At 33.8% G+C, this 27,082-nt stretch overlaps 1 long non-coding RNA gene across 1 annotated transcript; it reads left to right on the top strand.

The window, feature by feature from the left end:
• The first annotated feature begins 16,003 nt into the window (after positions 1 to 16,003).
• LOC114915151 (uncharacterized) lies at positions 16,004 to 19,767 on the top strand. Its single transcript, XR_003803069.2, has 3 exons — positions 16,004 to 16,157; positions 18,785 to 18,857; positions 19,072 to 19,767. It is a non-coding gene; the product is annotated as an uncharacterized LOC114915151 (long non-coding RNA).
• Positions 19,768 to 27,082: the final 7,315 nt, after the last annotated feature.

Below are 27,082 nucleotides of genomic sequence, written 5' to 3'. Positions count from 1 at the left end.
CAATCGCGCGCGTAAAACCCGAGGTCGAGCACGAACCCCGGTTTCCTTGATAAAAGGTCGAGTTCGAACCTTAAAAATGCAAACCCGAGGTCGAGCACGAACCCCGGTATCCTTGATAAAAGGTCAAGTTCGAACCTTAAAGATGTAAACCCGAGGTCGAGCACGAACCCCGGTATCCTTGATAAAAGGTCGAGTTCGAACCTTAAAAATGCAAACCCGAGGTCGAGCACGAACCCCGGTATCCTTGATAAAGGTCGAGTTCGAACCTTAAAAATGCAAACCCGAGGTCGAGCACGAACCCCGGTTTCCTTGATAAAAGGTCGAGTTCGAACCTTAAAAATGCAAACCCGAAGTCGAGCACGAACCCCGGTATCCTTGATAAAAGGTCGAGTTCGAACCTTAAAAATGCAAACCCGAGGTCGAGCACGAACCCCGGTATCCTCGATAAAGGTCGAGTTCGAACCTTAAAAAGGCAAACCCGAGGTCGAGCACGAACCCCAGCACTCTCGTTAAAGGCCGAACACGCACCTTAACCCATTCATTCGCAAAAATCCGAGGTCGAGTTCGAACCTTAATCAAACGTCAAATCCGAGGTCGAGTACGAACCCCGACGCTTTCTTCAAAGGTCGAGTCCGAACCTTAATGGAACTCGCTCACAATTTACGAAGTCAAGTGCAAACCTCGACGCTCTTGTCAAAAGTCAAGGTCGAACCCTAGTAACTCATTCGGAGGTCGAGTCCCGACCACATACCCGAAATCGAGTTCGATCTATGACAAAACATGCATGACCCTAAACTTAAGGGCGGACATGGACCACTCATCCAACCTACTACACTCCGGCTTGAGGTCGGCGCAATACCTCGACGCTAATAAACCAAGGTCATCAAGCCTCTACAGAGACACTCACGCAAATAGAAGTTCGAAGTCACGCCCGAACCTCGTTTAGCATACAAGGTCGAGTATGAGCCTCGATGCTCCCCCTTAAAGGTCGAGTCCGAACCTAGCCAAGTCTCCTAATTCAAAATCCGAGGTCGAATACGAATCTCAACACACACACGAATTCTCCCTTAAAGGTCGATACCAAACCACTAACCTGAGGACAACTTTGAACCCTGGCAAAGCACACCCCACTCTCGATACCGGGGTCGAATTCGAACCCCGGCATGACCAACTTAGGATTGAATTCTGACCTTGACTCCAGCTTACGGTCATTTATAAACTCTCACAACAATTACAAAGTCACAATTTGAGATCGAATACGAATCTTAACACATTCATCTACGGCCAAGTCCGAACTTCCGCGAAAAACCCTACTGAGCAAGCAACTAAAGCCGACCTCGAATCTCGACGTCACTAGCGCAAGATAAGAGGTATCACCCGATACAAAAGCATATAACAGACGCCAAACATGCGCTTCAAACAGCGCGAACAGCCAAAATTAAACCCAAAACGAACAAAATGGAGCACCATGCATACATGTATACAAGCAAAGTTCACAAGATTCAGTACATCAATTCACGCTAAAGAGAAAGGAAACCAAAATTACAAAGAAAACCTAAGCGGAGGCATTTTCACTGGAACTGTCGTTAACATCGTCCTCCAAAACAATCCTCCCACGACGGACCACCTTCTCCACATGCATCGAGGAGAAGTCGAACCCGGGAGCAAGAAGTCGTGCCTGAAGGGCAGCCTTCTGAAAGGCCCTCTTATGCTCTACCACGACAGAGCGCTCCATCTCGACGAGCCGTCCTTCCACGGCCGCTTTCCCCCGCTGCCAGCTCCACGAGCTCTACTCTCAGCGCAGCAATCTCATCCTCTCGACCACCCAGAATGGCCTCACTGCGGAGACGCTCCTCAGCCGCCGCTGCCAACTCACCCTTTAGAGAGGCCACAGCATCCTCTAAGACCCGCACCTGGTCACGGGAGGACGTCACCTCGTCCTCCAAAGAACGGGCCCGCGCTCAAGAAAAAGCGACGAGCCCCTGCAGCTCCCCCACTCGAGAAGCATAAGCCTCATTGGACCGCAATGCAATCTCAAGAGATTTCTGCACCCGCGCAAGGTCGGTACGCGCGGTCCGGAGCTCAGCCTCCCGCCGCTTCGCTTCATCAAGAGTCGCGATGAGAGCCTTGTTATCCTCCCTCAGGATCTTGTTCGCCTCCTTCCATGGCTGAAGCCGGCCCTTCACCTTAGCCAGCTCCTGCTCTTGCTTGGCCAGCTCCTGCTCCCGCTTAGCCAGCTCCTGCTGTTGCTTGGCCAAGTCTTCTCGCTGCTGGCCCCACTTGGGTTTCCAGTGACTCATTATGCCTATCACCCTCTGCAGCATGACCTGTGCAGCATCAAAACTGTCCTCGGGACCGATCCTATCAATCAATCCCTGGTCCTCGGAGCTCAACGAACCCTGAGGAAAGAGCCTCTCCGCGGTCACCCCCGCGCTCCATAATGAATCCATATCGGCAGACGCACTCACGTGATCCAGCCGCACCGTATCTATCCCCTTCCCAAAGCGATGGGACAGATATTGGGTCCGGGAAGGCCCCTGCGATGAGCCCGCCTGCAAACACCAATCCCGCATCACAAATAGATAAGGAGACATGCGAGAAAGCCACAAAAACAAAACAAAAAACCAGACTCACCCAAGCAGCCTGGGCGGCCTGCCCGGAAGCCTGCACCTCAGGATCAACGACATTTCCCGCCTGCACCTCAAGCTCGGCGGCTTTTCCCGCCTGCACCTCAGGCTCAGCGGCTTTCCCCGCTTGCAGCTCAGGCCCAGAGGCACTTCCTGCCTACAAAAAATCACCCAGATCAAACAGCCAGGCAACATAGCAAAAAGCCAGAGTGAAAAGTCCAAGAAGACAATACTTACCACCTTGGCAACTCGGACGGTCTGCTCGGAAACGCAGACCTCCACCTCAGCAACGCCAACCCCGCCCTGCAAAGGGATCCATAACGCCTCAAGAAACAAAGACGGGGAATTAACACGGAAAACGCGTGCATATGATAAGCTACTCACCTCGGCGTCCGGTGCAGTAAGCCCGACACCCTGCACCACCTCCGCCGTAGCCACTGGCAAGGCCTCCTTGGCCGGAGGGCTGTCGGTGAGATCCACAGCGTCCACAACCCGGGAGGTCGCCTCCTCGACATCGTGAGAAGCGGAGGTCCCCCCGACCTCCTCCTTCCCCCTCTTCCTCTTCCGGTGGGTCTTTAGGGAGACAGCATCCTCCTCCGGAGGCTCGGGAACCTCGAGCTCGGAAACATTGTAGCGGTGTTTAAGCTGACGCCACAAGTTTCTGCCCATAATGCCTGCAGAAAAGAAACAGAAACACATCAATAACCGGCAACTACACAAGTCCTAAAAACCTACCAGAGCACATAATACTCACTCTCTAAGCCCCTCTCCCAAAAAGGCGAATTCTCAAGCGACAAGACGAGCTTGCAATCCAACGGACGAGGGAGCGCGGCAAGATTCTTGATGGCGGCCGTCTCCGCGGCCGTCACCTTCAGATCCCCCAAACCGTGAAACCGGGACGGCTTGGGACACCAATAGAATGGAAACCTCGGCAAACCGCCGAAGTAGAACACCTCGTCTTCCAAAGGGTCAACACCCACAAGGGCGACCCGGAAAAACTCCTGCTTGAAATTTTTGTACGATTGGGAGTAGGGAGTAAACAAGCCCCCATCCCTACTCCCGCTCAGGGACAAAATGCCATAAGGCAGAACGCCCATCTTCAACTGATAAAAATGAAGAAAGACGCGAAGAGACACCTCTATACCTAGAACTGTACACAGGACCTGAAAAGCCCTCAAAAAACCCCAACTATTGGGATGCAACTGGCAAGGAGCCGCGTTGATGAAATTCAAAAAATCGCACTCAAACTGGGTAAAAGGAAGACAGACACCCAAATCCCTAAAAAAGCATTGATATACATAGAAATGAGGGGGATCAGTAGACCTCCCCATATACACGCCCTCATCAGCCTGACAGGGCTCAATCCGAATCATGTGGGAAATGGAGGAATCGCAAACCCTATGCGCTCTCCGAAACGCATTCACTTCGAGGAAAGAGCGAAAAATGTTCTTAGCCTCGGCCACCTCGCGTTTGACCCAGTCGTAACCAGGAACGCCCGGCTCTGGGCCCCTAGGTGGCGGCGAATCTTTCTTCTCAACAGTGACCCTTCCGGCGGCCACCACCTTGCCACGCGCCTTGCCCCTGGCAGACGCAGAGGATCCGGCACCACTTCCACCGGCCATGAAAAAAGAGAAGAAGCAAATAAAAAGGAAGTACCTGGTACTCCTCCTCAGAAAACAACCCTACCAAAGAAGGGACTACCGGAAACGACGACGGCGACGGAAGCGCAAAAGAGAAAGGAGGTAAAGGGAACCAAGAAAAGCTCTCGTACTCGAGAAGTCAGAAGAAAGACAGGAAAGAGGTGCGAGAAGAGAGAAAGGCTAAAACTCTCCCCGAAATTCAAAACCGACGCGACACGTGTCAGTTGAAAGGCACACCCGACGACACACTTATTACCAAACCATCATTAAAAAACCGTCACTGCCCCTAATACGTCAATCAAACGTCTCCAGAGCATGAACAGTCGCGACACGTGGCGAGCCTCCAGCTAGCGTACGCGCAAAGCCACCTCTCCTCTCACGAGCCCGACCTTAACTCCTCGGCCTATGGCCTTCGGAGCTCGGGGGGCTAGTGTACTGTCCGCATTTCGCACCCGGGCTCTCAGCCCGGGTTGACATTATAAGGGTCATCCCGGACACGCGTTGAACAACGTCAGCCCGGAATCTGGACAGATCACGCTCGAGCCCAGAGATCTCGTCCCAGGCCAAAACCGTTCTCCAATTATACCATATTATGTCACAACGTGATCATATCATATGATATGATATCGTATCATATCATATCTTATCTCAGGCCCAAGACAACCCTAACTCACACAAAGGTATGTGCATTATATATATACGAGACTCATACTCATACAAACCCTAACTTTAGCATCGGAGTCTCTTTTGCAGGTACCTCGCCCATCTCGGAGCACCAATACACCCAGCGAAGGAGGCTCACCAATCTTTACCCGGCGGATCAGCTCTACAGCAGATTTCTGGTAAGAACAGAACCATTTTATAAAAATTAGGCTATTAGAAACTTGAATTGAACTAAACTAAATTATAAAATTGAATTATTTTTATGAAAGGGTAAAAAATTAAATGTGTTAAAAATGGTCCAACTCAACATGCTGGTTGGGCTCCAAAATAAGTGGTCCAAAAAAGAATTGGGTCATTTTGGTTGGGCCTGAAGGACCAACTAGACTAGGTCGAGCCACTAATTCCAATCCACATAAGAAAAAATAATGAATCAATCTCTAACTGTTTTTCTTATAAATTCAAGTTTGTCATAATTTATCGCTTTATTTTATTTTTATTAAATTTAAATATTTCTTGTTGAACAATTTCAAATTCTCATAAAATTATCTGTTTAATACCAAAATTATATTATACAATTATAAACTCAAGTCTATATGAATTCGATAACTTGGACTTCTATCTAATTTACTACCAAGAAAATTTGGTATACTTTCCAAATACATATCAACCCTCCAAATACTGCACACATTTTCAATACTTAGATAGCGATTTTGACTTTTGATCTTGTACTTTACTCGACTCGGTTGCTTTCTAAACAAGTATGACTCATTCCATCTCCCATACGACATCAACTAAGGACCTGACGGAGAGACTCAACACTCCATTTTAAAAGATAACTATACTCAATAAAGGTTTTGCAACAACTAAGTTCTTAGAGCATTGTAACACATCCTCAGAATGACATATTTCATCTTTTAAAATAACACTAATTCTCCTCTACTCCTAAGTTAATAACACAACATGATAGACTATGGCCAAGGCCAAGGAATCCAAGAGGTGATATCTTAAAAGAACCAAGAGGAATGGGATGATATTAAAGACATTTCATATGTTTGTACATATAGTAGTCTCTTTGTATAGGCTTATTTTTGCCTTTGTATTTGTGAGACACTTTACTTGCTTTTAACTAGTGATTGTATATTGATTTTAGGGTGGGTTACTTGGAGAGTTTAACTCCATTTAACCTCCTTTGTTGATACATTCATTTTATATTTTTTCAGTAGGGAAAAAGGGGTGGCATTTAGCAATGCTTGAGGGTGTGACTAGTAATTGGGCCAGAACTGGGCCTAGGCAAAATTTTGCATATTAGACTCATTTTGCTCCTAATTTTTCATAGATTTGATTTAGGTAGGTCTCATCATCATATGATGAACCTAACTAAACCAAATCAAATATTTTTGAAATAAATCATGGGGCATTTTTGAGCCTTGCCCGCCTAGCTCATTCCTTTTATTCTTGGCCGAAATTTCTAGCTTCTCTTACAAGCTTTGAAGCTTTCCTTCCAAGTTTCTAAACCTTAGTAGGTTTGGCTGACCTTACCATGGTTCTTAAGTGAACCATGGTCAAGGTTAGCTTCTCCTACAAGTTTTAGAAACCATGGATGGTTAGCTACACCTTACCATGGTTCCTAGTGAACCATGGTTAAGGTTAGCTTCCTCTACAAGCTACCTCTCCCTATATATTTCTAAATTGCTCATTGTACTTCACTTTTTGAGATATGAAATCAGAATTTGACTCAAATTCTCTCCTCTTAAAGTCCTAAATTTCGTGGAGAAACTTTCTCTATAAGTTTCACTCAAAGGTTTCCAACCTTTTAGCTTGTTCAACAAGCTTCATCACTCTTTCATGGAGTAACCGAACCTCCTTGGTGATTCTTCTCCATTGAAGCTTCTTCAAAGGAGTTTCTCATCCAAATTCGTGGTCAACCTTAAGAGTTTAAAGGTCTTGGAATGGAGCACTTGAAGATTCATCAATCTTCTCCAAGTAGTTCCATCACAACACAACTACATGCTTCAAGCATTAACAACACAACTTCATTCAAAAATATATTAACTTATCATCATACAACTCTACTTCATAGAACTTCAACTAATAATCAACTTTCAACTTTATGAACTTAAAATATCATCATAGATCAATACGTGATGAACTAGATTAAATCATCATCATGCATCATGTAAACAACTATCTTACTTAACATATTTTTATCACTTAATCAATTAAAAATCACAAGTTTTCTTCATCATAACCATGTCTAGTGTCTAACGCCAATGATATAGGGAACCTTTGACTCATTTATGCTCGACACCAAAACCACTTGTGCTCGACAAGAATGAGACAAAGAGTTCCTGTGTACACCACACTCAACGTTACAAAGCCTACACTTAGTGTTATTCAGGTAGAAAGACTTTGCTTGACCCATGCCTGACATGCTAAAACTCGCACTCGACATTGTCTAGGTAGAGAACCATTGGCTTGATTATGCCTGACATCACAAAGTTAAAGAACTCATAAGGCTATCACGCTCGACACTCTTCATCCCACACCTGACGTAACCAAGTCAGAGAGCTTTTAACTAACTCATGTCTGACACTACCTATCTTGCGCCCAATACTAGTGAGACAAAGAGCTTCTAACTTACATCATGTCTGGGACCATGAAGTTGTGTTTGACTCGAATGTAATTTCTACACTTGACAGAATCACAATTTTGACTCAAAACTTGCAAAATCTCAAACTAAACCATCATGCATCCATTCATTCAACATTTATACACCAAATACAACTCAATTTTATCAAATCTCACAACATGCACCATTAAAATCTTGGATCACCAATTTCTCCTTCAAAACACCTTCTAGAAGAAAAAACTTATTGAAAAGTTCTACACTTTAGATTCAATCTATTCAACTACCAAATGAAGAATCTAGGCAGAAAAATCAACAATTGAATTCAACAAAACATCAACCTACAAACTTCTTTAAACTTATATCTTCCAAAGAAGAAGAAGAAAAGGAAGAACTTGAGAATTCCAAACTTCTCGTTTAGTTCAAACTTTGAACCACTGCACAACTACTCAATCTAACTTGGAGGGAAGGATCTAAATGCTTAAGGAAGTCAACAAAAGGGAAAAAAAAATCCTAGTAGCTCAAGAGCTCCCCTCTCTAACTTTTTTATAAGTTTCTTAAGAAAATGAACTTATGAAGTTCAAGTCTTAAGAAAACTTATATATCTTCCTCTAAACTTGGTCAACTTTGACTTCAACTTAAAACAACTCCTTAACAACTGAACACTTGAAGAGAAATTTATCCCCTATTGGCAAGTGAACCAAGTTTCGTATCGTATTTTAAGATGTCATCCTCAAAAACTCAGAGATATTTAGAAATTCTAGTTTCAATTCAATTTTTGTGAAATCCGTGTATAACAACTTTGAAAAAAATGAATTTGAATAAAACTGCAAAGGGATACTCAATGAAATATTGATTTAAGTTTATGATAGAGCAAATAAAAGCACTAGTGGAAATTTGATAGAAAAATTTTTATGAAAAAGAGATTGGATTCGAATGTACTTTCTAACTCTTTAATCTTCATTAAATAAATATGATTCCAATTTGATTACTTCCAGATTCATTAAATAACTCAACTATATAGATCTCTCAAGATTGATTTCTAAGGTGATTAATCATAAATATGATTCCTCTATGATTTAAGATTAACACCCTGCATTAAGAACAACAACTTGAACAAAAATGGCTAAAAAAATTAGGTTTATTCCTAGAGCAAGACATTATTAAGTGTGCGGTTCAGTTTAGGCTTTCAAAAACGTTTCCCAACAAGGTTAAAAACCAAAAATCATAAAACAGGTGATCAAACCAGATTAAGCATAAAGAGACGAATCAAACACAAGTAATGAAACTGAATGTCACATAGATCTAAGATGAAATAGTGTTAATAGTTACAATGAATTCAATCCAAGAGAAATCAGCCCCTCATGGTTATGGCACTAACAGATGCCATGGAAAGTACAAAGCAACAAAAAAGAAGAAGAACAAGCAAAGCAACAATCTTCTCCCTTAAAGTGACCACCTTCCTTGGATTTTTTCTTCTCTATAAATCTTCGTGTCCTTCCCTTCTTTCTTTTTCCCCTATTTATATGTTTTGCGCAAAATAGGGGGAAAACTCAAATTTTAGTTCTGGCGTTGTAGCTCTAGGTTCAGCGCTGCAGCATTGGAAGCTCCTTTAGGTTGAAGTAGTTTTTTGAGCTGGAGCTTTGGATTGAGCGTTGGGGTGCTAGCCCTAATCTTTTCTTTTGCCTTCCAAAGAGTTGGTATGGTGTTGTAGCTCTAGTTCCACTACTGTAGTGCTAAGTCTCTAACTTGCACTTTGTTTTCTATCAAATATTTGAATTCAGGGCTGCACCTCCAGCTCCAAGTCTCTTGATCCCCTTTTTTTTGTCACCCTTAACTTGAAAATTCTTGCAAGAAAATACACCAATTCAGCTTCCAATTGCTCACAAATATGATCATGCTTCTATTTCAAGTTTTAAGCTAAAAATGAAGGAAAATTTCCAAGAATTCACTCAATTGAGACATATTAAGTGTTGAATAAGATTTAAAAACCTGCATTCCCCATGCTTAACAAATTTCTAAATCTTTTGAGTTTCAAAAACATTAAAACAAAAAATCACATAATCAATTAATTAATAAAATTAACTAAACAATCATAAAACTTATAGTGTTACAACACACCTTACAATGAAACAATACTTGTTAATAAAAACTATTTTTTACCTATAATTATATTTTCATAATTGTGAAAAAAGTGTAAGTATAAGTTATAGTAACACACACTATATATTAGTGAATATCATTTAAAATCAATATTAAACTTATATGTAACATTTATTATAGTGAAATGAATTTAGATATAATGATACACACTATATTAGTAAATATCATTTATTATATGTAACATTTATGGTAATGAAATTAACCTAGATATGGTTAAATAATGAGATGAGTGAAAAAAGAAAATAAAACATAGACTTCCAATAAATAAACCATATACTTTTCATTTTCAATTGGTAAAGAAGTTTTCCTTCGAGGCATCGAAAGGGCTATGCAATGAACAAACATTAAAATACTATACAGAATCATTATTTTTTTAAAAAAATAATTCCCAGTAAAGCACGTAATTTTTTAGTTGTTTCAAAACAATTTCAATGCTATATATGCAAGCACATTAAATTTATCAACATATGTTGATTCGAGTTTCTGTTAAACTTTTGATTTCTTTTTAAAAAATTAGCCTCACAACTTGTAACTTTTTTTTTTTCTTTTATATTAGTGTCATAAAGTTTTATCGTAATTTTTTTTTCTTTTACATCAGTATCATAAGATTTTGTCTTAAATTAATTTAGTTCTATTATAAGATAAGTAAAGTCTAACCAATAATTTTTTTTTTTCAAAGATCAAACTTAAACAATATTCGAACAATTTGATCTTAGGTTCAATATATTAATCATTTAGGAGGGGAGAAAAAAAATATAAACATAATTAAATCTCATTTTGAGTAGATGGGAACTAGAAGAGAAAAATAAAAAGAAAAATCAATAAATACTATAATAAATGGTGCAATAAAAAAATAGTGTAATAGAGAAAATAAATAAATATTTTTAAACACCGAAACATAAAAAATAAAAATAAAAAGAACTGGGTAGTTGTTCCAATCTTACAATTTGTCATTTAGGATAAAAAAAATGCACACTATATTATTGATTGGGAAAAGAAAATTATTTTAAAAAATGGAATCAGTTGAATTTTTTTTATAAAAAAATAAGAACTTGAATTTTATTTATTTATTTTATTGGAAACACAACAACCTCTGATTAGTTAGTTTTCCTGAAGGATATGTTAATTTATACGAACCAATAAAATTAAACATCATTTGTTACTATTACTTTTTAAAATTGTACATTACGATATTGAATTTGACAAAGTATGAACTGTTTGGTGTGGAATTTATGCAAGTCTTTTACACTTTCTGGAAGAATCTTGAGAGTTAAGAGCAACTTTAATTAGATTTAATTTAAAATCGGTTATAAATAATTTGTTATTTTTGTTCATATTTGATAAATACTATATCATCTACTTAACAATATATAAAGGACAGACACTAATATATGACAAAAAATAAAATAAAATACAAAGATAAAGATATAACACAAGTTACATGATAACATTTTATTTTATACTTTATTTGATGGATATATAATACAAATAAAGTAATATAATGTAATATTTTTTTTAATATTGATTATTTTAATATGATGGTAGTAGTAATAATGATAATAATAATAATAATAATAACAATAATAATTATTATAATAATGATTGTAATAATAATTATGATAGTAAAAATTATAGTAATTATAGCGATGATGATAATAATGATATAAAAATGATATGATAATAGTAATAATAATTTTGAACATTTTGTAATTATTAAATTAATATTTTTATTTTTAGAATATTTTGTATTCAGAACAGAAATTATCCCATAACTTACTATAAAAATTAAATTGTTTCATCTATTTTTATTTAATGTAATAATTTTTTGATTTTTTTAATTAAACGTGTAACAAATATGTTTATACAATGGATACCATATATTTTATAGCAAATCAAACAAATCCAAAGTTCCAAGTACGTTCTTTTCTTTCTTTATTTCTTTCTGAGTAATAAACTCTCATCCGTGACTAACCATTTTACGTGTGCATCATTTTCTAAATATATAGGACAATATGGGAATATGATGTTTGCGGAATATTTCGTTCCCTTTATTCATAAAATGGTATTAGAACCATTCTAAAAAAAATAAAAAATAAAAAGAATCATCCCTTTAGCTAAATGGATAAAAGTCCATCTTTTCATAGTTGCCAATGAGTGTGGATCACTCTTTCCAAATTTGTTGTGAAAGTAACTGCTTTCATATTATGAACTTGTGGTCCTCTTTTTTCATTCGCTGCAGTATGATTTATTCCAAATGTTAGGGATTGGATCCTGGTTTCAAGAATTTGTTGGAAAGAAAAGATGAAAGAAAAAAAAAAAAAAGAGCTGAAGGGAGAAAAAGAAAAAAGAAAAAGATGCAGTGATTCAACAACATTTCGATCGCTTTCTTAGCCTCCCATTCCATGAATGTGTTAAACCCTTTTCCAAAACATTCTTCCCATAAGTAGGCGACACTTCCATTTCCTTAGACTTCATATTTTATATTCACACAACTACGGTCTAAAAGTGTTGGCTAACGTAATAGTTATTTCATGCAATGCTTTTTATTTATTAATTAATAATGTGACTGTTTCTCCTAGGTAGGGAAAAAAGTTTTAATTTTGCAATGAAGAAAATATTTAATCAACAACAATAATCATTTTAAAACTATTTCAAGAAACTACAAAATAAATTAAGAAAATGAAGCATCATTCAACAAATTCAGACAAATGATCCCAAGTATTATAATGGACATATAAGTTCAAAAAATATAAGTATAATTCTCCTTAAATGATATGATAAGGGGATGTTTGGTACGAGAAATGTTTTTACATTCCTAAAAATTTTAAAATAAAAATATTAGTTTGGTAGCTATTTAAAATATAAAAAAAAAAAATCCTCTCAAGAATATAATTTTCTGGAAAGCATTTTTATCCTCCTTATCCACAAAACATTTTTATTAGGGGTGAAAATTCAACTTTCTCAAGTTAGGAGGCAAGTTTTATATATAAAAAGATCACAATATGCTTCTTTCTAAAACAAAAAAATATTTCTCTCCTTCTATTTCTCTTTCTCCCTCTCTTTCTCTCTCTCACTCTCACTCCCCCTCTCCCCCTCTCTTCGTCTCTCTCTCTCTCTCTCTCTCTCTCTCTCTCTCTCTCTCTCTCTCTCTCTCTCTCTCTCTCTCTCTTTATTTCTCTTTCTCACTCTTTGTCTCTCTCCCTTTCACTCTCCCCCTTCCTTCTCTTCCTCCTTCTTATATCTCTATTTTTCTCTCTCTCTTTTCTTGTATCTCATTATTTCTTGATCTTGTCAATTTTAATAATATTATTAAAATCTATTTTTTTCTACATTGTAATGGTATTTGTTAACATTTTTCTACTTTATTTATTTTTATTTGAATGAAATGAAATAATATTTTTTATTCTTCTTAATTATAATGTAGCATTTATTTACTTATTTATTATTAAATTCTGTATTTAAATAATTTTAATAAACTTTCATCTTTTTAAAATAGTTTAATATCAATTTGTAATAAGGTTTACGTAAATAAATATATATGATCTAATAGTAATGAACTTTTAATCTAACGGTTGGATTTTCAAAATTCACATTTAATATAAAGTTATTGAACGGTGTAACACTTAGTAAAACCTCCTCTATATATATATATATATATATATATATATATATATATATATATATATATATATATAAGTGCTTCTTTTTAATAAAATAAACATTTTTTCTATTTCTTTTATGTGTTTTTCTAAACTCTTTTTTTTTTATTTAAAAAAAACAATTTTGTTGCTTATTTTAAGAAACAACTCTTATTTGCTTCTTAAAGAAATATTTTTTTAAAAAAACACTTGTTTAGAAAATCTTATTTTTAATTTTAAACAAATAGACTTTATAACTTGACTAAAATTAAAGTTTGAAAAGAAAAGGCTAAGGTTAATATAGAAAATGAAAAGTGAAACCTCAAAAGTTTTATTTTTAGAAAGTTTAAAGAGATAAACTAGAGAGAATAACTTTGGGAGACAAATATTTCTTTTTTTTTTCTTATGATCATCTTACAAGCCTTTAATTTTCCTCAAGTTAGAGTTTTAAATCTCAAATAGTTGAAGGAGGATCTTTAAAGCAAAGATTTGAATAAGTGAAGTTGTAGAAGCTAGGTGTTGGGGTTTTTGGGAAACTTTCCTCTACTTCGATTCTTGTCTTCATAAAACTTGGTTGAGGTAAAGGAAGTTTGATTTTTGTTCTTCTTTTTTGTATGTGTGGTTATGATACGATTTTGAGCCAAATTTATGGGTGGATGTTGATCATTTGGTGGTTTTTCCTTGTTGGAAAAATGGGATTTCAGTCTTACTTGATGAGGAGTGATCTTGTTTAACATTATGGTTCCATGTGTTGTTTCATGCAAGTTTGTTAAACTTTTGGCAAGCGTAGCAATTGTCACAAGTAGTAAAATTGGCAGATGTCTAAGTATCGAATTCATAAGGACTTGTGTAATAGTAATTCCTCTAATTAAGGAAAATGAAAAGAAAGATTTGTTTGAAGAATGCAATAAAGGTAAAGAACATATATGATTTAGAATAAAAAGAAAAACTAAAGAAATGATGAAAAATTATAATAAAAGATTGATAGCGATTAACTCACTTACCTTCTTTACATGTATCTTTCTCAATTATTATTGAATTTTAGTAATTATTAGGTTAACTAAACAACCAACAAAAGTGTTTTAACCCTAATCCCTTAGGTGAGAACTTCTAGGTTCTTTAATAAAAATCTCAATTCCTTGATGAAGTTCATTGAGCAACTTGCGTTAATATTGGAGGCCTAAAACTAACTAATAATTTTTATCTTGTTCTTAGTAATAAGTAGTATTAGTATTATTCTTCATATCATAGTTTTAAAATGATTTCCATACTTCAATATTTTATATGGGATCATTTGAAGGTCGACCAAGCCAAAACATTCACTAAGAGTAGAAGAACAACAATTAACTAAATAAAAATATAATTGAATAAAAATAGAAAGAATTGCATGGAATCAAGCAGCTACATCAATTCCTAACAACAAATGGGTTAGTTGTTCATTGCTAATAGGATCACACAAAGAAACAAAGAGAAACTTTCGAGAATTTAATGATGACTAATGCTAATCATTTACTATCTCAAATCTATCTAAAATATATAATATGTAAGTGTCTTTCTATTCTCTCAAAATCTTATTTTTATAAGATTTTAAATGGTTTTTTTTTCAACGTTAGCTTGCGGTGTTTACTTGCTCAAAGCGATCAATTGGTTCCCTTGAGCGAGTACTTCATGAGTGCTCTCGATGGTATCTCTACTCATGCTCGCTTAAGCGGTTAAGTGACTCACTTGAGCAAACATAGGGTTGCTTCAGACATGTTTCACCTTTGATTTGAGCAGTAGCTCCTTATTCTTAGTGCTTTTAGTCTTATCCTACTTAAGCAATCAAGTTGATTTACTCAAGTGAGAGCATGTCATGCTCAACTTCTCTCTCTTGTTGGCCTTAGCTCTTTTGTTCTTTCCTTAACTAAAAAACTAACAAAAGGCATAAAAAAAACCTAACACTTAAAGAAATCCACTAATTAAACATGACTAAATTAAAATACTTACTTTTTTTTTTTACAGAAACATGACTCTAAAGCATAAGAAATACTCAATAATTGTCTAAATTAGATAAAATATATTGATACAAATGCAAAATATTAGAACTCATATGAAAAAATGTTGTATCAAAGGTTTTTGAAGGTATTAGGAAGTGCTTTGGACCTTTGGAAAGCTTTGCATGTGATGATGTTTTGGGCTTTCTGTAATACCCCAAATTTTGTACTAATATAATAGTTTAATTATTATTTATTTTTATATTTATTAGAGTTATTTTCTTATAATTTTTTTAATTAATTAAATGGGTTTTTATAAAATATTTTAGAGACTTAATAATTATGAGTATTTTATTTAAATAATAAATATTTATGAACATTATTTTGTATAATATTTATTAGAGAAATTTTTATTTTTATAATATTTTGTTATAATAAGTATTTGGAGAAAAATGTGTTTTTATTGTAATTGTTTATATATTTTATTTTAATTATAATTTTTTTCAAGAAATAAATTTATTTTATATATCATATATTTGTTAATATTAATTATTGTATTTTGTTATAATTATTTGGGTTGGAAGAAATATGTTTATTTGATATATTCTATATTTTTAAGTTTTAATATTTGAGAAAAAGAAAAATATAACCATTGTTAAAGTATTTTTACTAAAAGGTTAAGTGTGAGTTACGTTTTTAAAAAGGTTACAATAATTCTTTTATTTTTACGCTTCTCGTTTTTCATCATTGTGAAGAATGGGAAGAAAAACCATAACTCGTAGGGGAACACCCCAAAGATCTACGTCTTTCATCAAGCGCTCATTGAGGTAAGGGAAGAATGAATAGTCTCATTTTGGGTGTGAGATGTATAGTAGGTAGTGGGATTAGCTCCCAATCCCTTCTTTGCTTCTTGTATTGTATGAAGGGGGTTTTCCCAATTGATTTTCATTATGTGTTTTTTGATCTTCCATATGATTCTTTAGTGTTCTATTTGATGTGGTGTAGTTGTACATGTCTCTAATTTTATGATTAAACATATAATTGTAAAATTTGGATTGTATGTGGGTTCCTGTTACAACCCTAAATTGTTATTGTGTGAGTAATTAATAGAAGTATGTAATTAGAATGTGAAATTGATGTTATATTTGAGTAATTGATGGTATAATCACTAGTACAAAAAAGGTAATTTACGTCGGTTATTTTAAGTTTTATACGTCAGAAAAAAGTCTGACGTTAATGCGGGAGACGTAAATTTACGTCGGTTTTCAAAATCGACGTAAATTTACGTCGGACATTACCAAGGTCCGACGTAAAAAAAGTAGTAAAAAAAAAAACATAATGAGTGCAAGCAGAACGCCCATTTCTGTTTGGAGAACGGGCCGTTCTTCATGGAGAACGGGTCGTTCTGCTTGGAGAATGGGTCGTTCTACTTGATAGAACAACCTAGAAGAAAAGGCCAACAACCCAAACAAATAGAACAACAAAAAAATGGAATAGAATAGATAGCCACAATAGCAATGCGAAACAAAAAAGGTGTTAGCGAAACCCTGATTCATACCTGATGAGCTGCAATAGTGTGCGAATGAGTAACGAAGAGTTTACCCCACTCTGCAGAAGACAAAAAAAAATGATTCAACAACAAAGGAGAGGGAGAGTTTACATAGAAGAATCTAGAAAAGTGATGATGAGATCCGAGTGAGTGAATGCGCGCGGGTGTGCCTCCTACTCTCTTATTCGCTTTCGCGTCTTTTTTTTACGTCGGACTTGGTAGGGTCCGACATAAAATGTAAAATCTACGTCGGATGTCCGACGTAGATTATACATTTTATGTCGGACCCTACTAGGTCCGACGTAAAAAAGTTCACAAAAATTACAAAAATGTCATCGCATCTTTTTTATGTCGAATTTTAGTGTGTCTGACGTTAAAGATGTAACATAATATACTAATTTTCCATTAGTGAATAGAGTAGTATTAGGCTTTAATCTATGTTTTTTTACCGATTGGAATGGGAGAAAAGAGTTTGGGTGAGTTGTGTCTTATTTTGAAAATTCTGGTAAGAATACCTTGGTAATTATGTGATTTATTTATGTGTGATTAATGAAATTGAGTTTCAATTGTTGGGTTAGAAAGTATATATTTGGGGATACAATTTAGACTCAAGAATCACATAAAAATGTTAAGGGATGACCAAGTTATGTGGGTTAAAAGATGAATTTCATATTCTATGCATAAAATGTAATATGTGTACATTGTAAGCCTTTCAAGTAGACTTAAATAACAGAATTAAGTTTTGTAATCTTCATAAAAGTTGTAGCCCTAGATGTGTTAGGTTTCAAATGTCATTGGAAACAATTAAAAATAAGGTCTAGAACTCAAGTTATGATTAAATTAGTGAGCAGAGGTCAAACTGTTAGGTTTAGCTTAAAATGTTGACGTTTTGTATTTTAAAAAAATAGTAGATGACATAATTAGCTCTTGGGGTCAACATAGAAATTGGAGATATCACACACACACACACACATATATATATAGATGAGTTATTGTAGAAAAAAATTGTAAATAGGTTATGATGTAAGTTGATTGTTAATGACTCGAGGTGTTTTAAAGATAATGATGTTTAAGGACTTCATGTGAGATAGTGATAAAGTTGCTAAATTATTTAAGCTACTGATTTAAATTCTTAATGACATTGATTTCAATGATTATGGTTGAGGTGTTAACATATGATTAAAAGATCTCACAATGATTCTTACTTGAGGTGTATTGGATGATGTTGTGTAACCATTGTATAACTTAATAACTGTTTGTAGTGTGTGAGTATGTCATTGATATAACATATTGTATGTCATTGATATGACATATTGTGAGCTATGTATGAATTGATTAATGTGCTTTGATATTGATGCATTTGATGTGTGTGGATCTTGTAAGGGTCATATAATGAGAAGTCTAAGCGAGACTTAGCCATGATATGATATGATAAGATGTGTGATGTGTTATGGTATATGACCATGTGAATGTAATGCATAAAGTCTCGATCCTACCCTCGTGAGCATGAGATGTATCTTGCACGACTTAGATATCCCGATCAAACCTTGGTAGTATGTGCTTTTAGTGAGAGTACGTAGAGGATGTGACCAAGCATGTGCTCCTAGACTATTCTACGAATATTGCTAGCGGTAATGCACAAGGGTAATATGTGATATTTTTAATGGCACCACATGCATCATAACATGTAATTCGTGTCCATTACATAATGCATCTTAATGCTATGTGGTATTTAGTTGTTTTATTGTGAACGAATAGAATATATTATACGATCAATATGTTTATGTTATGTTAATATATGTCTTTTTTGTGTTTGGTTGCCTAACTACATCTTATGTCGTGAGCTAGAGTGAGATGCTTATCACTGCCCTTGTTTTGTGTTGCTCTTCTTGTATGTTGTTGCAGGTGATCTTCAACATGATGTTGAGGATGTTGATGACGAGGCTTAGTCCTCATAGAAGGGTTATGCTATGATAGGGTACGTGACACCAGAGAATTAGTTAAAACTAGTTAGGATTTTGATTTATGTTATTTAATTTGATTAGTTTAATTTTAATTCCTTTGTAATTTAATATTTTCGCTAAGTCTAGTTTATGTTAAAATGTGATTCTCTCTACTTGCATGATTTTGAGTTTATCTATTATATTTGAGGTTGTTCATTTATTCAATATATTATGTGTTATGGCTTGCAGGGTAGAGGGTGTCACACTTTCTCACTCAATGAAGCTATTTTGCTCAGTTAACCTTCATGGGATGAATGACTAAGTATAGAATGATTCACTTAATGAGATCGATTAACAACATGAATCTTTGTAGAGTGAACTGGTGTAAAAAAAAAGTTTTCTACATCAATTATTTGAGAATTGATGTAAAAAACTTGTTTTAAATAGCAAAAATACCATTATATCACTTTCTATATCGATTATATAATAACCATTACAGAAAAGACAATGTAGAAAGATATTTTTGCACTAGTGTAATGGTTCTTTTGTGTTGTTGGTGAAATTTTTTATGTTACAATGGTGGTTATGACTCTAAATAGTGAAGATTTGGAGTTTTAGGTGTTGTAAGTGTGCTATGTGTGACATGTTTGGGTGTCATAGATTGGGTTTTGGTGATTTAGGGAGAAATAGAAAACAATGATGTTTTTTTATTCAATTTTCATAATTTTATGTCAACTTAAGTAACAATCTAGTTATTGTGACACCCTCTACCCCAACATACGTATATAGTAATTATAAAAAAATAAAATTTTTCATCATTAAAAAAAACAAATTTCCAACCACGTAAGGATAAAGAGCTCACATTCATAAACTTAATCTAAATAACATGCCGGTAAAATTACAAAGAAATAAAACTGAGTTTTCCAAAATAATTTAATAAGAACATCTTAAACTAATCCTATCTATGATCCGATATCACATGTCCTATCAGAGCAAATCCCAACATAGAAGCCTAAGCTTCATCACCAACATCCTCAGCCTCACGCTGATGATTACCTGTATAATAGTCAAAGAAAAACAACACGAAAAAAGGGAGTGAGAAACATCTCACTATGGCTCACAATGTAGAAATATACGCCGGATAGCCAAACACAAACAAAACAGGTATAACATAGATATATTAACAACAATATTACATCTCACTCATCCAAGACATAAAAATATCAATTTATCATACAACATTAAAAATGCACATGTATAGACACGGACTACATATTATCATGCATGTGGCGCCAGTAACATATCACATGGCATATTGCCGCTAGCAATACACGAAGAGTAGTCTAGGAGTACATGCCGGGTCACACCCTCTGCGCACTCTCACTAGAAGGACATACTACTAGGGTCTCGTCGGGATAGCTAAGCCGCGTAAGATACATCTCATGCACACAATGGGGGAGACTGAGACTTCCAAACCGAGCTATCTCCAAGGACTAATCCCCAAAGCTTTTACACTAGGGGGCCTTCCCTGGCGGTATATTCCATATCGTACCCTTAAAAACATTTATGCAAATGATGCATGTCAATCAAGACTCTATGCATTCTCATATAACATTGTCATGTCTCATTATCATATCAAATCATCATGTCTCATTATCACTTTTCACATCATCTCATCATATTCACATAGCCTCTACAGAGCACTCAAAATCATATCAAAACTTGTCTATTTTCAAAAATAAACACATATTTATCCATCTCATTCAACAAGGAATACATTAGAACAATCAGAAAGCAAAACAGAAAACATTCATATTTTTCCTGTTTCTCATAGGGTTCCCACAAGAACCCACAGAACACTCTAATTCATATAATAAACATTTAAAACAATACAATTAACTCATACAATTACCTCTTCAAACCATCTCCTCTTACAATTACCAATGCATTCCCTTAGGGTTTCCCATAGGAACCCATAGAGATCTTAGATCATACAATTAATTACATATAAGAAAACAATAGGTGAAACAGATACAATTGGGGAAAACCCCCATAGATGATACAAAAGAATACAAAAAACACAGGATTGGGGGCCAATCCCACTACCCAACAGATATTCCCACACCCAAAACGAGGTTTCTCACTCCCTCTTTACCTCGATAAGCAGGAGCTGAAACTAAAACTAGATCTTGTTGGTCTCCTCCTCTGGGTTCCCCTTGGTCTTCAGAGAGTGTAGAAGAAAAGAGGTCAAAAGTGAAAAAAATGTGTTTTTGGAGTGCCAGAATGTTCTATTTATAGGCATCAGATGTGGCTAGAACGACCCGTTTCAAAACCAGAACGACCCGTTCTGGACTCATGCGTCATACGTAAATTTCTCATCCAGAACGGCCTGTTCCAAAACTTGAACGGCCCGTTCTGAAATTACATATTACCTACAACAACTATGTTTGGAACGACCCGTTCTGGAATCACGTATTACTCATAAAATCATGTGTTCGAATGGCCCGTTCCAGTTTGAGAACGGTGCGTTCTAGGCTACTAAAAAAAATCAAAATAATTTTCATAAATAATTTTCATAAATATTTATTGTTAAAATACTCATAAATATTAAAAACCTTTAAAACATTCTATAAAACCCATTAAAATATCTATAAGAAAATAACCTCCATAAATATAAAAATAAACAATAATTAACTATTATACTAGTAAAAAATTCGGGATGTTACAGTTATCATTAGTAAACATAAGTCATATTTAGCCAACACAAACAAGACTCAATAAGTGATGGTTTGAGATCATCATTTATTATTGGTTGTCCTATAGTGATAGAAAAAAAAATGAATTCTTTTAACGACAATAGTGAGATCAATGATATATTTTTATAATCAACATCATTTTTATTAATTAAATTTAAAATATTTATCATTAATTACTTGGAAAGGATTATTTCTATGTCATTTTTAATTATTTAAAAAAGAATTTTTTTTACATCATATTTAATTTAAAGAATATTTTTTCAATAAAAATGGTAACATTATGAGTTTTATGATTGTTTAGTTAATTTTATTAATTAAATGATTTTGTAAATTGTTGTTTAGTTGTTTTAAGACTCTAAGAATTTTGGAAATTCTTACAAGTTCAGTTGTTTAGGGGTTGTTTTGAGTTGAGGTCATTATTGAAAAAGTTTAGGGGAATGTATATGAGATTTTCTTAAGACCTAAATTTCATAAGTCCATTTTCTTAAAATAAAATAAAAAAGCTTATAGAGGGGCTAGAAAGAAGCTCTAGAGCCAAAGGAGAACCATTCTCTCTTCTAACTTAACGGATTTCTCCTATATCCTTCCTCGGAGAGTAGATTGTGTTGTTGGATTGTGATTCAAAGCTTCAAAGCTGAGAATCAAGTATTGTTGGTGTCGTGGTGTAGCGATAGCTTGGAAAAGCATTCTTCACCATTCATTTTTTTTTTCTTATGATTTGAGATAAAGGAATCTTGTAAATTGAGTATGGTTGTGTAGAACAAGTTGATTTTAACTTAAAATCCATTTTTTGTGGTTGAAATGTTGATTTGAGAAGTGAGTATCTTGTTACTTGTTTTTTGGTGGGTTTTGAAGGAGAAATAGTTGAATTCTTTAGTGTTTATTTTTGCATGTTGTGTACACTAGTGATCTTGAGTTGTTTTACATATTTATGTGTTTAAATACTTGTTGCATGTTGGATTGGAAGTGAAGTTACAAGTAAATGGAGCCAAATCGCGATTTTACAAAGTGCAGAAATTGTCATTATGTCGGGCGTAGCTTAATGGCATTAACCATGATGCAAGTCAAGAGATCTCTACCTCACTAACAACAGGCACACATGATATGTGACGTCAAGTGGAAGTCAATTAGGATTCTTTGACTTGGTCATGCCAAGCATGAGTCTATGGGTGTTAGGCGTGATTACCTTGTGAGCTCTCTAACTTAGCCACGCTGAGCGCAGGTTGTGTGACATCGAACATGATCAAGTCAGTGACTTTCTACTTGGACGACACTAGGCACAGGTTTTTTAGCTTCAAGCGTGGATCGAGTAGAATCTTTCTACATGAATAATGGAAGAAAAACTTGTGACTTTGTTGATTAAGTGATGAAAATATGTTGAGTAGGATAATTATTTAGATGATGTATGGTAATGATTTAATCTAGTTCATTATGTATTGATCTATGGTGAAAGTTGATTATTAGTTGAAGTTGTATGAAGCAGAGTTGTATGGTGACAAGTTGTATATTGTTGGAAGAAGATGTGTTGTGAATGCTTAAAGCATGTAATTTTGTTGTATTGTTAACTTAGGACTAAATGAGAGGTGTTTTTTAAAAGATAAAATATCTCATTGTGAGGATATGTATTGTGGTACTCTAAGAGCCCAGTTATTAAAAAACATTTCTTGAGTATAGTTATCTCTTGAAGTGGAATGTTAAGTCTGCTCTAGGTTTTTAGTTGATATCGTGTGGAGCTAGGTCAAACCATACTAGTTTATAAGCGACTGAATCAAGTAAGGGACAAGATTGGGTACCAAATCCCTAACTAAGTACTAGAAAGGTGGACAATATGTGGAGGGTAGTCGGCAAACTAATTCTATATAGATTTAGTTATGCATGCTAAGGTCGTGGTAAACTGATACTCAAGTTGTTTTATTCTTGACAAGGATACTAGACTTTCCTAGTCTAAGTCGAAAAATATGAGAAATCGTGTTGTGCTATAGATTGATATCTAAATTTGTTGTTGATTTAACAAGTCCAAAAAGATCGCGTTGTTAAGTTGGTTCAGTGGGATCAAGTCACTTAGGCTACTCACTTTGTTGTAAGAGATTTCTTAGTTGAAATGTGTGACAATACATTGAGTTGCAATATTGTTTAAGTTGATATTTATTAAGTTGTATTGTGTTATAAACTGATAAGTTGTTTATTTGCTATGTTGCTACGTTGTTGACAAGTTGTGTTTTTTATATGATGAGTTAACATGTTGAAAGTTTTTAAGTTAAATAGTTGTGATGAATATTGATTTATGTTGTTGACAAGATTATGGTGGACGACTAGTTGCTTGAGTGTCATGTTGGAAATGACGCTCTTTTGTTGGGGGCTACTCTGATGTATGAGTAAATGCTTGATCAAAATTATGATTTATGTTTTCAATATCTTTCAATAAATATATATTTATATATATGTACAAAGTTTTATCATAACCTCATAAGGAGCTTTTATGTTTTGAAGTTGAATTAGGAAGAATTGTTTTATGATTTTTGCACCCTATATATATATATATATATATATACACACGATGCATACATGTCCAAATACTTTTACATGGTAACCCTAGTGTAATTGATTTAATTATTTATTTTTCTCTACTTAGATGCTAAATTGTAAAGTATAGTAATCTATTGACCGGTTACAAAACACTTTGACCATTTGAAAGTAATAATAGTGTAACAACAATAGAATAATAAAGCAATAACAACTGAAATTTGTGTTACTTTATCAATCCCTATATAGTAAATAAGATTTATTTATCATAATTATTTGTGAATCAAATTTTATATTTTAAAATAAATTATTGATAAAAAAATATTATGTTACAATATAAATTATTTATTTTGAATCTAAAATATAATTTATATATTTAAAAATATTTATTTATATAAAATTTAAATATAATCTATATATTTAAATAGTGTATATATATATATATATGTAATTTATTATAAATTTAATTATATGTAATAAATATTTAACTTGGGACTACACATTCTAAAATACTTAAATAAAAAAATACTCTTAGTTTCTCTTTCTCTCCGACCTATAATATCTTGATATATACCTATGATATATTTGACATTTTTGATATAATTCATAAAGTGGACTCAATAATTATTTTTTATTTGTAAAGATAGGAAATATTAGAAAGATAATCGTAATGAAAATTGAACTTAGATCCCTATACGTCTAACTTCTCCCGATTCATTTCCATCTTACTACTAGACTATATAATAATACTCTAATTTGGTATCATTATAATCTACCTCTCATTTTCATTAATTATATAATACTCATCACTCATTTTGAAAGATTTTATTCAAGTATCGTCTTTATTTTAAAGATTAACCTCATAATTATTTCCGTGGAAGCATATATGATCAAAACAAAAAGAAAAAAATAATCATGATAAATTCCACTTTCCAAACTCATAATGCCACGTGAGAAATAATGAGCGGAACCAAAATACTGATGGAATCCCTGTCCCACACACAATGCGAAAAGATGGATATCTTCGGGTTCTCAGTTTTTTTTTAATTAATTTGTTTGTTGCTTTTTCTTGGAAGAAACTTCCTCTAATATACACGATAAATTATGATAAAATTGTGTTTATTTTTATTTTAATAAATATTTACTAAAAATACATAAAATTGCAATATAACTTTGTCACGTCAAAACTATTATAGGCTCTCTTTTCATAATAATAATAATAATATCATAGAAACAACTTAAATAATTCTTCACTATATAAACAGCAATGTGTTTGGATGCGTTGAAAAAATTGATTTTGCGAAATTGATTTTAAAGTGATATGATTTACGTTCAGATGTTTTTATTATATAAAAATGAATTAATAGTAAAATTCAGTACAAATTTTTAAATTTAAAAGTAAAAATTATCTAAACTAAGTTCAACTCAGAAACAATTTTAAGTTTTAATCAATTTCTCGACGTAGAATCAAACATGTAAAAATCTATTAAAAATCACATTATTATTTCAATGTGATTACTAGAAATTTAATGCGAATACAACCACATCTGTCTTAAGCCAAATGAAAAATGTATTGCCACTTGTTAATTCTGGTGAGTAGGTGGTGTAAATCACCCTCATGGTTTGAGTGCTTCATACATTTATTTGATAGTACTTTAGCATTATTTTGAATCAAATAATAATAAAATAGGATCCCTAAACTCGTAAGTGCTCTACCTATTATAGCAATAGGAATGAATCTTCCACGCCTCAATTCAAACTTATCCAATTCAGAGCCTTCCCTACAATTAATCTAATCTTATCTAATTCAGGTGCTGTGTGTGGTAGTTGCCTCCTGCTTTGTTTTTGTGCTTATATATATATCATCTCTTTTCTTTTTGCTTTCTACATATGATTTAAAAATTCGTACTCCACACCTGTGAACTCTTGATTTGTGAATCTGTTTAATGTCCTAACAAACAATGATGTTTTTTCCTTGGTACAGTAATTCTTGTGAATGAATGAATATATATATATATATGTATATAATGCTTTGTTTGGAGGTCAAAATTTCAGTGTATCACTAATATATAATAAGGTTTAAGTGCTATTCATTGTAAATATAAAAAAATATTTAATTGTCGGCTAATAAAAAAAAATTGTTAATATGATTTTTATATAATTATTTTTAAATTATATATAATTATATGACAATATAAAATTGTTTTGAATTGTGGGTGCATGACCTTTATTTTCAGCTAATAATATTAAGATATCAATTGTCATTTATTTAACAATATATTATCACGTTATTTAATAGATTTTGATAACATGTATATGAAATATTAATATTATTAAATAATAAGTCTAGATAAAATTCTCTATAAAGACTTATAAGAATATAAAACATATAAGAAGAAAAAATAAAAAATAAAAATATTTTTTTATAATTAAACTAAAATTAACTTATACATAATATATTAGCTTCTCCTATATCTTTTTTAACTATGGATAAATTGATTTTAGTTTATGAAAAAAATTATCTCATTTTGTTTTCTCTTATAAATACTTATGACATGCAATCACATTATTCACAATTTATTCAACTAAAATGCTGTTTCTTAATCTTAATTAGTGAGTCTGCTGTTTCCAAAAGGCAATTAAGGACATGTTATAAAATATAAACCACACAAAATTAGGCATAAACGTGATGTTTCTCTAGCACCTCACACGCATTACTTGCGTAATCCTATACCCTAGTTGCTTACATATTTAATTCAAAGGAAGACTATTGACTGTACAACAGAGTCGGTTTGACAATTGAACTTATAGCTTTTAATTAATATTGTTCATTCACCACGAAAGGGTGCTTCGATTAGGTGTTATTTGACTGAGGTTTAGTTAAATTCATAAGGTTGATAACGTGGTTCCATAAAAGAAATTAGATAATTAATTAGGGTATAGAAGCCGTTCCATGTTTAATTTGATGCTTTAGAAGATTG

Source organism: Cajanus cajan, chromosome 9, assembly GCF_000230855.2.
Source record: "Cajanus cajan strain Asha chromosome 9, NIPB_CcT2T_4, whole genome shotgun sequence".
Lineage (NCBI taxonomy): Eukaryota > Viridiplantae > Streptophyta > Magnoliopsida > Fabales > Fabaceae > Cajanus > Cajanus cajan.
This window is presented reverse-complemented; position numbering and strand designations above follow the sequence as displayed.